The following is a 14,420-nucleotide window of genomic DNA, read 5'->3' on the forward strand; positions in this document are numbered from 1 at the left end:
TGGAGGTGACAATGCCCCCTTTTGCACCCCTAGCGGCCCAGTTAATGTTCTGATGAGGTATTTAATTCTTTGACGATGGCCTTTAATGTTCGAATGACCAGACGCGACTTAAAGACTGAGAAAACGTGGGTAGAAATCCATATTATATCTACAGAAAAAAGGTCTGGCTACAAAAATGATCATCATGATCCGAGCCACCCGGGAAAAGGCATGTAAATAACGTCGAAAGGCAGCAGCAAGGACTCCCCGACCCTTATTCGGGGACTCTTGGGGAGCGAGCCGGAGAAATACTATAAAAGGAGACAGATAGTTGCTAAAAAGGGAGATATATATACATTTTTACTCATTCACTTGTTATATAATATAAAGAATCCTCTTCAAGAACCACGTTCGGTCCACTACTGACTTGGCCGTTGGAGTGCTAACTTCGGCGTCAGTCTGGCTTCCCTCTTTTGCAGGCTATCTTCACTCTTGCAAAGGATGCCGCAGGATTGTATTTCTTTTGGACAGGTTGATTTTGGCGGTCGACGCTGGTCTTCGCCATTGACCTTTTTTTTAATCTATGTTTATGCCACTACCGTTGACTGGCGGTCGGATTCCTCGACGTAATTTTTTTTTTCATTGAAAAAAATAATTATATTAGTGTCTCATACAATGATATTGTTGTGTTAATGTTATTGTTAACATAGTAATATTATTGTTAACATGGTAATATTATTGTGTTAGACAATAATATTAGTATGTTCGACAATAATATTACTGTGTTGGCGGTTAAAAAGTGGAAAAAGAATGGTTTAAAGAAAAACTAATATTACACAGAGAACAGTAGTATTAAGGGTAAATTACGGCCATCTCTATGAGGTATTGCCAAATTATGAAGAAAAAAAAAACCTTTCTAGTTTGTGTAATTACAACCACTCCCCTCCTTTTATATATTTTTACATAAAATTTATGTAATTCGGTTATTTACTGAACCAAATTGTATATTTAGTTCGGTAAACGGTATGAAATGTTAGTGTACCGAAAATTCGGTTCGGTTTTAACGAATTAACAACCCTAAATTTACCTCTGGAGGGGTCTTTTCGTAAGATAATACATAGTTGAGGGGGTGGCTGTAATTATCCAAACAGGAGAGGAGTTATCGTAATTTGACCATAACTCCGGGGGTGGCTGTAATTTGCCCTAATATTAATATGTTAGACAATAATATTACTATGCTCACATAAATTTCTTGACCGGTCAACTATGGAAAAGAAAAAAAAAATCAAAAAGTCAAAACCAGAAACCGTCAGGAAAAAATTCTAGGAATAAAAATTCCAAAAAACTCAACGCCGGTGACATGGTGAAAAAAAATTCTAATTTGTTTTTCAAAATATTATGAAGATAAGGTTAATGTGATATATTTATTATAAATTATAGTCAATGTGCAATATTGATTAAGTTAGAGTTTCAACTTTCATGGATGAAATTAAAATGATGTAAATTATATTTGGAAGCGCATTTTCGCCGAAAGACAAGGGGATGAGGTTTTTTGCGGAACTAACTTTGGTCTGGATATATATATATATATATATATATATATATATATATATATATATATATATATATATATATATATATATATATATATATATATATATATATATATATATATATATATATCAGTCTATGGGTCTATATGCAGTTTGCCTATAAACTTAATGACATGAGTATTTTAGTCATACTATATATTTCCTCAAAATCAACGCGTATTTATTAGTTTTCTTGGAAACAATCCAAAATAACACTTGGTAGAACGAATGTAGTAAGTTCTTAAATCTATTTCAGTAACTCGAAAACAAATTGATGCTACAAATTCCTAATTTATTTAAAAATTGTATCCATCCAAACAAATTCAATAAATTTATTGTTAATGTAGATTTATGAAACTAATGATTTGTTTTAATTGTTTTCGAACTTGTGCAGGTTATTGAGGTGGCTAACAGATGAAGACGAGCATCTGAAAGCTTGATGGCCTTCCCAACATTCAGTTTTTTTTTATCGTAGTAAAATGCAAAGACTATTTTACCCCTTAGCTTGTTATTAGTAACTCATGGTCCGGATCCAACATGAAGTTCGTCTCCACATCGCGACATTGGCATGCTTTTGGAGATAATTCAATGGATTCACGCCAATGTTCGAGTCTTTTCACGTGTCGATTGACTAATTGCTCCAGTCTTAATTTCTTTGCCAATATTTTCTAGATTGATCTTGTTATATATGGGTAGATACAGTGTGTGATTTACATCTCTCGTTTAATTTACAACCTAATTGACGAAAGTTGGAATTTTCTCAATGCACCTACTGTTAAGTGTATATTTTTACACTTTATCGTATCTTTTTATTTGAGCTTTTTGTGTGTTTTAACGATAATTGGTGCTTAAAAAGTTGATTTATTGTATTTTAGGTACAAATTGAAGAATTGGAAAAGTATGGGGTCAAAACTACAATTTTGGAGAAAATATGGGTCAAAAGTGAAAAAATCAAAATTCTGAAGATTTAAAGCTCGGACCCGTCCGAGTTTTAGTTCAAATTGTGGGACCCCCGTCCGAGACTCCGAAGCTGCGCAGTAAAGGAATTTTAATTGCACAAGGAAACTGCCTTCTTCCCCAAGTTCTTCACCCTATATAAGACCAACCCAAGCACACAATTGGGGATCGATCTTTTTACGCAATTTGGAGAGGAACAAAGCAATAACGAAGACGAAGAATTCGAAGACTCTAAGCATAGATTTATCGTTTATGACTTATTTTATTTGTGTTTTTGCTTTAATCATGAGTAGCTAAATTTCTTATTTCTAGGATTTTATTTGGAACCCTATGTGGGATTTATGAACCCTTTTCTATGATTTTATGCAAGTTTTAATTCCGGATTATTTCTTCTACTTGTTTTATTAAGTTCATGAAACTGACCACTTTATGCGCTTTTATGTTATTATTAATCGCATGAATCGGAAGATCGGGTTAATAATTAGAACTGTGGTAGAAGAGCCTTTGTGGTATTAACATAGGAATATAGTTAATCTCTTAGGTAGCCATTATTGAGATTTGTGCTTAATGCTGTGTTCTAGAATTAATTGCATAGGAATATAGTAATTGAATCTAGGGTATTAGAATCGTAATACACGCGGAAGCGGGTTACGATTATTTTAGCATCTCAGGTTAATAATCCGGGTTAATTGCTTGCATAATTAAAGGAATTGGGGGAAATAATAATCACATAGGGGGAAGAATAAAATCCTAGGCTTGTTTACTCTAATAAATCTTCGTGTTTAATTTGATTTCTTGCTTTGTCGTTTTAATTTGCTTTTTAATTTAATTTAATCTAGTTAATTCTTCTAATGTCGACTGTGTAGGGTGGGCTTGATAATAATTGGTAGAATTTAGCGTCTAGGATTTAGTAATTAAATATTCCCTGTGGGTTCGATATCTGGACTTAATTGTCCACTATATTACTTGTACGATACGTGCACTTGCGTGTAGGTATTTCAACCAACAAGTTTTTGGCGCCGTTGCCGGGGATTATTTTAATTATTTATTTTATTCTAACTCTAGATTTGAACAATTTTCACGATTCACCCATTTAATTTTTGTTTTATTTTATTTTTCTTTTTAGGTACTGTGTATGCGCAGGAGACTCGATCTTGCTAGAGAACCGTTTGATCCCGAAATCGAACGTACTTTTTGAGCCGCTAGGAGACTTCAACGCGAAAACAATATAATGGAGGACGAAGAACGCAGGGCAGCGGGCAATTTACTCGAGGCCAACGGAAACCAAGTCCAAGACCCACCCCCTCAACTTCCAGCACAACCAGCAGTTCGTCCACGGGCACTTCAAGATTACATAATCCCAACTCTAGACGGATTCCGCCCGAGCATCCAATATCCACCCATTGAGGCGCACAATTTTGAGATCAAGCAAGGCCGGCCTCTTGACGATGCTCCAAAATAACGGGTTATTTAGTGGATTGGCAGGTGAAGATCCCCATCTTCACATTGTCAATTTTCTAGATACCTGTAACTCCCACCGTCAAAATGGCGTTTCCCAAGAGGCGCTTCAATTAATTCTCTTCAAGCACTCCTCACAAGGAAGAGCTCGCCAGTGGTTGATATCCCAAGCCCCCCACTCTATCTCATCGTGGCCTCAACTCCTCAACCTTTTCATGAAAGTTTACAGCTCACCCGAGAAGGACGAGAGAATCCGACGAGAAATTCATATTTTTTTCCAAGAGCAAGGCGAGCAATTATACGAGGCATGGGAGAGATTTAAAACTCTTTTGCGGCAGTGTCCAACACATGGAGTCGAACAATGGAGGCAAATCCATATCTTCTACCAATGGATCAACGAGAATGCACGAACCGTTTTAGATGCCTCAACCGGAGGTAATTTTATGAGTCAATCGATACCGGATGCATTTATCATGTTGGATCAAATTGCTCAAAATCGGTTTGCCAAGTCAAGCGAGAGGACGGTTAGTGGAGCCAAGAAATTCCCGGAGTGTTGGAGTTAGATGCAATTACAGCCCTTCAAGCTCAAGTGACCCAAATTGCTCAACAAAATCAACTCCTTCTACATCACATCAAAGCAAATCCACCACAACAAGTCCAAGCCGTTGAATCTCCATGTTGTGAAATTTGCGGTGGAAATCATTACACGCTCCAATGCCAACAAGATGTGGAATCGCTCAACTACGTCAACAATGCGCCTCGCCAATTCCAAAATCAAGGGTGGAGATCTCAAGGGCAATATGGAGGAAATCAACAAAGCCAAGGATATCAAAGACCTCAAGGCCAATTCCAAAATCAAGCCCCTCCTCAACAAAGCTATCAAGGCAACAATCCACCGGCCCAAAAATCAAACACGGAGGAGATATTGGCCCAATTCATAATCGCTACCCAAGCCTCGTTGCGAAATTTGGAGAATCAAGTCGCTCAATTAGCTTTGAATCAAGAGAACTGTCCGCAAGGAGCATTGCCATCGAATACGGAAGATCCTCGAAAGCAAAAGTTCGAGACGTGCCAAGCTATCGATTTCAAGATCGAGAAAAAAGAAGAAATTCAAGTCAAGCCGCAAGTCACTGTAGCCAAATGGGTCGAGCCAATCCCATATCCACAAAGATTGCTAACGAAAAAGATCGAGGTTGAAACGTGCCAAGCATCAACCTTGAAGAACGGTAAGCAATTGGAGGAAGCCCCAGCAAAAGAGAAGAGAAACACGGTAATCGAGAAGCCGAAAGTGAATGAGGAAAAAGAATCAACTCATGAAGAGCCACCATCAACGGTGCCTTCACAAGTACCTCCAATTCCTTATCCTCAAAAGTTTGTAAAGAAGAAGCTCGATGCCGAATATGTTAGTTTACGTTTTAAAACGTTTTTAATTTTGGTCCACTAATCTTTGTTTTAATTAATTAAATTGTGGGTAATTCAAATCATGGTATTAAGGTGATTTTATTGTAATTGATTTGTAACGTTGAAGGCAGTAAAAGACCATGATGGGTGGGATTTGTCTTCTGCCGTTACAAATCAATCGTGGCCCTCTTCTCTCGTCTATAAAAGAAATCCACAGCTCTTCTCCTCAACCATCAGACGCAATTGAGAATTCCATCACTTACAGAATAATAGCGAGTTGTGATATGAGAGAGATAGAGAGAAGAAGGTGTGCTACGAATAAAGTTTTCACAAGGAGATTCGAAGGAGGCCTGGCTAGGCTCGGCTTGTAGATTGCTATCATCCTTGTTCATCGTCTCTATCGGAATCCATGGCGAACGGTATGTCGATAATCTCTATTACGTGATTATATTCTTAAGATGAATTTGATTTCAAGATTCTGTGATTAAAGTTTTCCGCATAAAATTAAATAAAAGTCTTTCAATTGGTATCAGAGCAGGGTTTTGAAATCGATTCATCTTAGAACTTAAATATGTTATATGTTAATCTTACGAATTTATGATTTCATAAAATTGAATTGCGATTATGATTATTATTTGTGTTTTGATATTAGTTTTGAGTAATTGGGTGATTATTATTATTCCTGCAAAATCACAACCTTTCCACGAATTAATGTTTTGACAAAAGTGTCAGAGACTTTGTGGGTTTTACTGTTCTATTTTTATTTATTTTATTATTATATCAATGTATTGATTTGTATATGCCGATTGTATGAATTGTATATGGCTGTATTTTGAGTGTGTGTGTGTGTGCAGCGTGTTGTGTGTGTAATATGATAAACACACGTGATATTTAATAAATAAATAAATAAATAAATGTCCTGGTTAAAGTTGTTGATTGAAGAACCAACAGTGGTTTAAATATATTTAATCAAAGAAATATATTATATTTAACAATTGGTGTATTTGTATGTTATAACTGCATAACAGAATTTATACTTTTGTAAGCTGAATTATATGCGATCTGATAAAGTTTATTGTGCATGTATTGAATTTTAATCATTCTGTGACGTACATCATTTTGTTAATGTATCACATGCCGTAAATTATTTCTTTTGCAAAATGAATTGTTATTGTTATGATTATTTATTCCATGACTAATTTGCAATTAAAGGTATCATTTAAATTAAAATAACGAGAATATTATTAGTTTTATATTTATGAAATTTACTAATCTCGTAGTTGCTAAAGTGATCTAGATTAGTAAAATCTAATAAATATAAGAACTATATGAAAGTTTAATCATTTACATGATATTAAAGATTATAATATTCTCAAATTGCAGTCATAATTAAGAAATTGAGACTAGCTCAAAGGATAGTCGATTTTAATTAATTATGAACTGGGTAGGGTATCATAATTTGTATTACTTAGCAATTAGAATTGTTTACCTAAAGGTAACATGAATAATTGACGAGTGAGACAAATTATGTTAGACCCTACTTAGGTGTTATAAAAGATCTTTTACACCAACATAGAGTGAACAATAGGTATGCTGTATTTCACCCAAAGGCGAACTTGTAGTGATATCGATAGTTCATCTTACTTGACTCAAGGCCTTATTCGAGCATCCTTTTATCTTTACCTTATTATATTTGCTATATTTTATTTCAGTTGCTATTCCTACTTCATTGTACTCGCATGCTTCTGGTATTAAGACTCTCAGTGGGTCAAATTTCTCCGAATGGTATGAACAAATTCAATTCACCTTGGGTGTTATGGATTTGGACCTAGCATTGCTTACTGAAAAACCTGGGGAAATAACGGATGCTAACAGTGAGGAAGAAGTTAGCCTAATTGAAGCCTGGACCAAGTCCAATAGGCTTAGTCTTATGCTTATTAGAATGACCGTTGCTAATAACATTAAGACTTCTCTTCCCGAGGTTGACAATCCTATGGAACTGTTAACGGCTATTAAAGAACGCTTTAAATCAGCGGACAAGTCGTTAGCAGGGACACTCATGGCTGAATTGACTACCATGAAATATGGTGGTGATAAGGGAATTCAGGAACACATCCTGAATATGACTGATAAGGCTGCCAAACTTGGAGCTCTTGGCATGAAAGTGGAAGAGTCCTTCCTTGTGCACTTTATCCTTAACTCACTTCCATCAAAGTTCGGCCCATTCAAAATCCACTATAATACTCAAAAAGATAAGTGGAATTTGAATGAGCTGACTAGTATGTGTATTCAAGAGGAAGTGAGATTAAAGCAAGAAGGAAATCACTTTGCATTGGCTGTAACTCATGGAAGTATGAAGAAGAAAGGGAAATTTGTGAAGAGTGGAAAGAAATTCGCACCAAACAAAAGATATGAACCTGGTGAAAGTAGTCAGGGTCATGGAAAGGCTTTTGTTGTCACCTGTTACTTTTGTAACAAGAAGGGACACGTAAAGAAGGATTGTGAGAAACGAAAGGCTTGGTTCGAAAAGAAAGGTATTCATCTTTCTTTTGTATGTTATGAATCAAATCTTATTGAAGTTCCTTCTTATACTTGGTGGCTTGATTCTGGTGCTACAACTCATATCACAAATTCATTACAGGGATTCCTTACAACTCGGAAACCGGAGGAAAGTGAAAAGTACATCTATATGGGGAACCGTCTCAAATCTAAAGTAGCGTTTGTTGGCACTTATCGCCTCATATTAGAGACGGGTCACAAGATGGATCTTGAAAACACTTTTTATGTACCTTCGTTTTCTAGGAATTTGGTTTCTTTGTCAAAACTGGATGTTTGTGGTTATTCAGCTTTAATTGGTTGTGGAAAACTCAGTTTTATGTTTAATTCAATAATAATTGGTTCCGGTATTTTATGTGATAGTTTATATAAAATATCTTTGAATCATGAGTTTGAACAATCATTATTAACCACTCATTCGGAAGTTGGCGTAAAGCGAAGCCTAAATAACGAAAATTCTTCTATCTTGTGGCATAAACGATTGGGGCACATCTCCAAGGAAAGAATCGAAAGATTGGTAAAAACTGGAATTTTGGAAAATCTAGACTTTACTGATTTTCAAATGTGTGTTGATTGCATTAAGGGTAAGCAACCAAACACAATAAAAGGGGTGCCACAAGAAGTAAAGAGCTTCTTGAGTTAATCCATACAGATATCTGCTCGCTACCTATTCCATGTTTTAGTGGAGAAAAGTATTTTATCACCTTTATTGATGATCTATCTCGTTATGGTTATCTCTATCTAATTCATGAAAAATCTCAAGCCGTTGATATGCTTGAGGTGTTTGTTACGGAAGTCGAAAGACCATTAGATAGAAAAATTAAAGTTATACGATCAGATCGGGGTGGGGAATACTATGGTAGATATGATGAGTCGGGACAAAATCCTGGCCCATTTGCTAAATTCTTAGAAAAGCGTGGTATTTGTGCTCAATACACAATGCCTGGAACACCACAGCAGAATGGAGTTGCTGAACGTCGTAATCGTACTCTCATGGATATGGTTAGGAGTATGTTAAGTAATTCAACTGTACCCATTTCATTTTGGAATGAAGCCTTGAAAACCGCTATGTATATCTTAAACCGGGTTCCCAGTAAGGCAGTCCCAACAACTCCTTACGAGTTGTGGACTGGTAGGAAACCTAGTTTAAGACATTTACATGTTTGGGGTTGTCCAGCAGAGGCTAGAATATACAATCCAAATGAAAAGAAATTGGACCCTAGAACAATTTCTGGATATTTTATTGGTTATCCACTAAAGTCAAAAGGGTACAGATTTTATTGTCCTAACCATACTACGAGGATAGTTGAAACTGGAAACGCCAAATTCTTAGAGAATGGTGAAGTTAGTGGGAGTCTTGAATCAAGAAAGGTAGAACTTGAGGAAATTAGGGTGGATATTTTACCATCTTATTTCCCTCAAGATAACGTTACTCTTCAGCCTATACAGCAGGTTGATGAAACAAATGATTCGCCACTCCATTCACCACTTCATGTTATTATTGGCAATACTGTAGAACCACCACAGCCGGTAGCTTTGAGGAAATCTCAAAGGGAAAGAAAGTCTGCCATATCCGATGATTATGTGGTGTATCTACAAGAATCTGATTTTGATATTGGTATTCAAAATGATCCAGTTTCATATTCACAAGCCATGAAAAGTAAAGATTCTAATAAATGGATTGATGCTATGAATGAAGAGTTGAAATCAATGGACTATAACGGTGTCTGGGAACTTGTCGAATTGCCTAAGAACAGTAAGAAAGTCGGTTGTAGATGGGTCTTTAAGACCAAACGTGACTCTAAGGGCAATATCGAAAGATTTAAAGCCAGATTAGTGGCCAAAGGTTTCACTCAAAAAGAAGGCATTGATTATAGAGAAACTTTCTCTCCAGTATCTAAGAAAGACTCTCTTAGAATCGTTATGGCTCTTGTAGCTCATTATGATTTGGAGTTACACCAAATGGACGTGAAAACCGCTTTTCTGAATGGGGATTTAGATGAAGATATCTATATGGACCAGCCTGAAGGATTTGCAAAACAAGGAAAGGAACACTTGGCTTGTAAATTAAAGAAATCCATATATGGACTTAAACAAGCTTCTAGACAATGGTATATAAAATTCAATGATACCATTACTTCCTTTGGATTTAAGGAAAACACTGTTGACCAGTGTATATATCTAAAGGTCAGTGGGAGCAAGCTTATCTTTTTAGTCTTGTATGTGGATGATATTTTACTAGCAAGTAGTGATCTTGGTTTACTTCATGAAACCAAGAATTATCTTTCCAAGAATTTTAAGATGGTTGATATGGGTGAGGCAAATTATGTCATTGGATAGAGATCTTTAGAGATCGATCTCGAGGATTGTTAGGCTTGTCTCAGAAAGGATATATCAATCGAGTTCTTGAAAGATTTAATATGCAGTTTTGTTCAGCCATTAATGCTCCTATCACGAAAGGTGATAAATTAAATGAAAAGCAATGTCCAAAGAATGATTTGGAAAAGGAGAAAATGAAATTGATTCCATATGCATCAGCAGTTGGAAGTCTGATGTATGCACAGACTTGTACTAGACCAGATCTTAGTTATGCAATGGAAGTACTTGGTAGATATCAAAGTAATCCGGGAATAGATCATTGGAAAACAGCAAAGAAGGTTATGAGGTATCTTCAAGGAACAAAGGATTACATGCTTACTTATAGGAGATCGGACCAATTAGAGGTTATTGGTTATTCAGACTCCGATTTTGCTGGTTGTGTAGATAGTAGAAAGTCCACATCGGGCTTTGTATTTCTACTAGCTGGTGGACCAATCTCTTGGAAGAGCATAAAGCAAAGTATTATTGCTTCTTCCACAATGGAGGCTGAGTTTGTAGCATGTTTTGAGGCCTCGAGTCATGCACTGTGGTTGCGAAATTTTATCTTAGGGCTTAAGGCTGTTGACTCAATTGCTAAGCCTTTGAAGATATATTGTGATAACACCGCAGCCGTTTTCTTCTCTAAGAATGGAAAGTATTCAAGTGGATCCAAGCACATGGATCTTAAGTACTTGGTTGTTAAAGAAAGAGTCCAGAAACAACAAGTGTCAATAGAAAATTTAAGTACAACTCTTATGGTTGCTGATCCATTAACCAAGGGATTGCCTATAAAGACATATGAGAAACATGTTATTAGAATGGGTCTTTTGAGCAATCCATGATTTAATGAGTTATGATTATGTAATTGACACTTAATTTATTTAATGAAATGTTTCTGTTTTCCTGTTTCCAATTATGTGTGCACATATTATATTTGGATTTAACAGGGTTTGTCCTAACAAGACAAAATTAAAGGGGCTATTATGGATTAGAATAGTAAGGGTTATTAGTGGCGTGATACATAGAAGGGAATATGATGAATGAATCATATAACCGCTATGATTCACATTAATAACTCAAACTAGTTCTAGTATTAAAGTACTCTATTTACCTATTATGGTAATCACCTTAATTTTCTTTTAAAATCGTGATCACGTGTCAAATGTTTTGTATGAAAAACCCACCGAGTCAAATATTTTTTAAACTTATTTTTTCTTAATCGATTCAGTGGACCAAGTGGGAGAATGTTAGTTTACGTTTTAAAACGTTTTTAATTTTGGTCCACTAATCTTTGTTTTAATTAATTAAATTGTGGGTAATTCAAATCATGGTATTAAGGTGATTTTATTGTAATTGATTTGTAACGTTGAAGGCAGTAAAAGACCATGATGGGTGGGATTTGTCTTCTGCCGTTACAAATCAATCGTGGCCCTCTTCTCTCGTCTATAAAAGAAATCCACAGCTCTTCTCCTCAACCATCAAACGCAATTGAGAATTCCATCACTTACAGAATAATAGCGAGTTGTGATATGAGAGAGATAGAGAGAAGAAGGTGTGCTACGAATAAAGTTTTCACAAGGAGATTCGAAGGAGGCCTGGCTAGGCTGGGCTTGTAGATTGCTATCATCCTTGTTCATCGTCTCTATCGGAATCCATGGCGAACGGTATGTCGATAATCTCTATTACGTGATTATATTCTTAAGATGAATTTGATTTCAAGATTCTGTGATTAAAGTTTTCCGCATAAAATTAAATAAAAGTCTTTCAGAATATCAAAGATTTTTGGCCAAGTTGAAGGAAATTCGCATAAATATTCCTTTTATTGAAGCACTTCAAAAAATGCCAAAGTGGGTGAAGTTCCTCAAGGATCTCGTGAAGAAAAGTAAGAAATTGCTAGGGAACGAGATGATCCAACTCACGGAGCAAATTAGTGCAATTCTTACTCGGCCTCTTCCACAAAAACTCGGCGATCCAGGTAAGTTTACTATTCCTTGTACTATAGGAGGTAAAAATTTTAGATCCCTCATTGATTTAGGCGCTAGCATTAATCTTATGCCGTACTCTACTTTTAAGAATCTTGGGTTAGGAGAAATTGAACCGACGGCTATAACTCTTCAATTAGCCGATAGATCTTTAGTTTACCCAAAAGGTATTTTAGAGAATGTGTTACTGAAGGTTAATAAATTTATCTTCCCTGTAGATTTCGTTATACTTGATATAGATGAGGATAAGGAGATACCTCTTATCGTAGGGAGGCCGTTTTTAGCCACGTCGAAGACGCTAATTGATTGTGCTAGTGGTGATCTTACAATGACTGTGCATGATCAAACAATCAAATTCAATGTTTTTAGTGCTAATAAAAATCCATGTGATAATAATGATTGTTTTGCTATTCAGCTTATGGATTTTACAAATAATGAAAAGTTTGATGTTTTGATCTTGGACAATGGGAAAGCATCTTTGAGTGCAAGAGATGATGGCGGAAACAAGAATCGGAAGGAGCAAGTTTACTTCATGGCTCAATTTCAACTCCTCCGAGAGAAAGTCATACGAGTCGAGGTTTTGACGACGAGGAGAATGCAAGGAAGATGTTGCCACCCAAAGACTCGAGCAAGTCACGAGAGAAGGATGAGTCAAGCTATTGTGGTCGTAAGGAGAAAATCAAAAAGGAATTGCACAAAGGACAATTGGTGTTATTGTGCAAATCCCGTCTTTGGTTATTTCCAAGGAAGCGCAAATCAAAGTGGTCGCGGCCGTTTATTGTCCAAGAAATTCTTCCTCACGAGGTGGTCAAAATAAAGGAGCGAGATTCAAATCGTACGTTCAACATGAAGCGGAGCCAGCTCAAACCGTATTGGGAAGCGAGTGAAGATTGCCAAGTGACTTCGGTCGCTTTAGCTTGAAAATAAAGAAGCAACGTCCGGCTGAAGACTTTAAACTTAGCGCTTCTCGGGAGGCAACCAGAGCTTTATTGTTTTTCGTTGTTTTCTTTAATTTTTCGTTTCGTTTTTAATATCATAGGCATGCATTCTAATTTGTTTATTTGAATTTTACTTTTCAGGGTCGAAAACATGATCAAGGATCCAGTCGGCCGTCCGCGAAAAAAAATAAAAATAAAAATTGCAGCACTGCATTTGAGACGGCCGTCCCAAAATATACCTTTAAAGTGGGACGACCGTCCCACGTCCAGAGGTGAACCAGTAGCCTCGGACGGCCGTCCGAAAATAATGCACAAAATCGGGACGGCCGTCCCTAAACCAGTGAGGCAAGACTACTTCTCGGACGGCCGTCCGAGAAATAGGCAAAAATGTGGGACGGCCGTCCGAACTCAAAAGGGGGCGTTTTAAATTTTATAAAATTAGATTTTCTCCCCCATTATTTCCTAAACCCTCATCTTTTCTTCTCTCAAACTCCCACACACAAATTTTTGAATTTTTTTTTCGAATTTTTCTTCCAAAATTCACAATTTTTTTTTCTTTTGTTGGTGTTGACAGGGAGGTTAGAGAATCGAATCAAATTCTCCAAAATCTACTTATTTGAGAGAGCTAGGGAGGAGACCCCGATCACATCGACTCCGACTAAATCAGGTGTTTTCTATCCTTAAAACTTTGTGCTAATTTCGTTGAGGGCAACGGAAATTTTAAGTTTGGGGGTGAAAAACATATGTTTATGCTTATTTGTTTTAGTTTGCACGCATTAGGCTTTATTTGTTTTTATTGTTTTTATTGCTTTTATCGTTTTTTTTTCCGGAATATAAAAAAAAAAAAAAAAATTGCTTGAGTCGAATGCATCGATGATTTATGATGATGAGAGATGATCAATGTTTGATGATGAGATTGCTTGTTTTGTGTGATAAGGATTTGATGTTTGTTCAGCTTTCGATTCAACGGGACTTAGAAGCGAATTATTGCTAGGAATCACATTTTGTGCATTGCTTTGGTTGAATGTTTTGTATTTTAAATTTGGAATTAATTTGTGCTAGATCATGCTATGTTCGGTTTTAAGACTCACCTTAGGAAATTTATGATTCGAAGTATTGAGTAGTGAGTGATTTGTGATATGATTTGGGCCTTCTTTGAACCGTTTGAGCCTTTCAAGCCGACCTTTTTATCGAAATTA

This window comes from Erythranthe guttata, chromosome 3, assembly GCF_056151865.1.
Source record: "Erythranthe guttata isolate IM_541 chromosome 3, IM_541, whole genome shotgun sequence".
Taxonomy (NCBI): domain Eukaryota; kingdom Viridiplantae; phylum Streptophyta; class Magnoliopsida; order Lamiales; family Phrymaceae; genus Erythranthe; species Erythranthe guttata.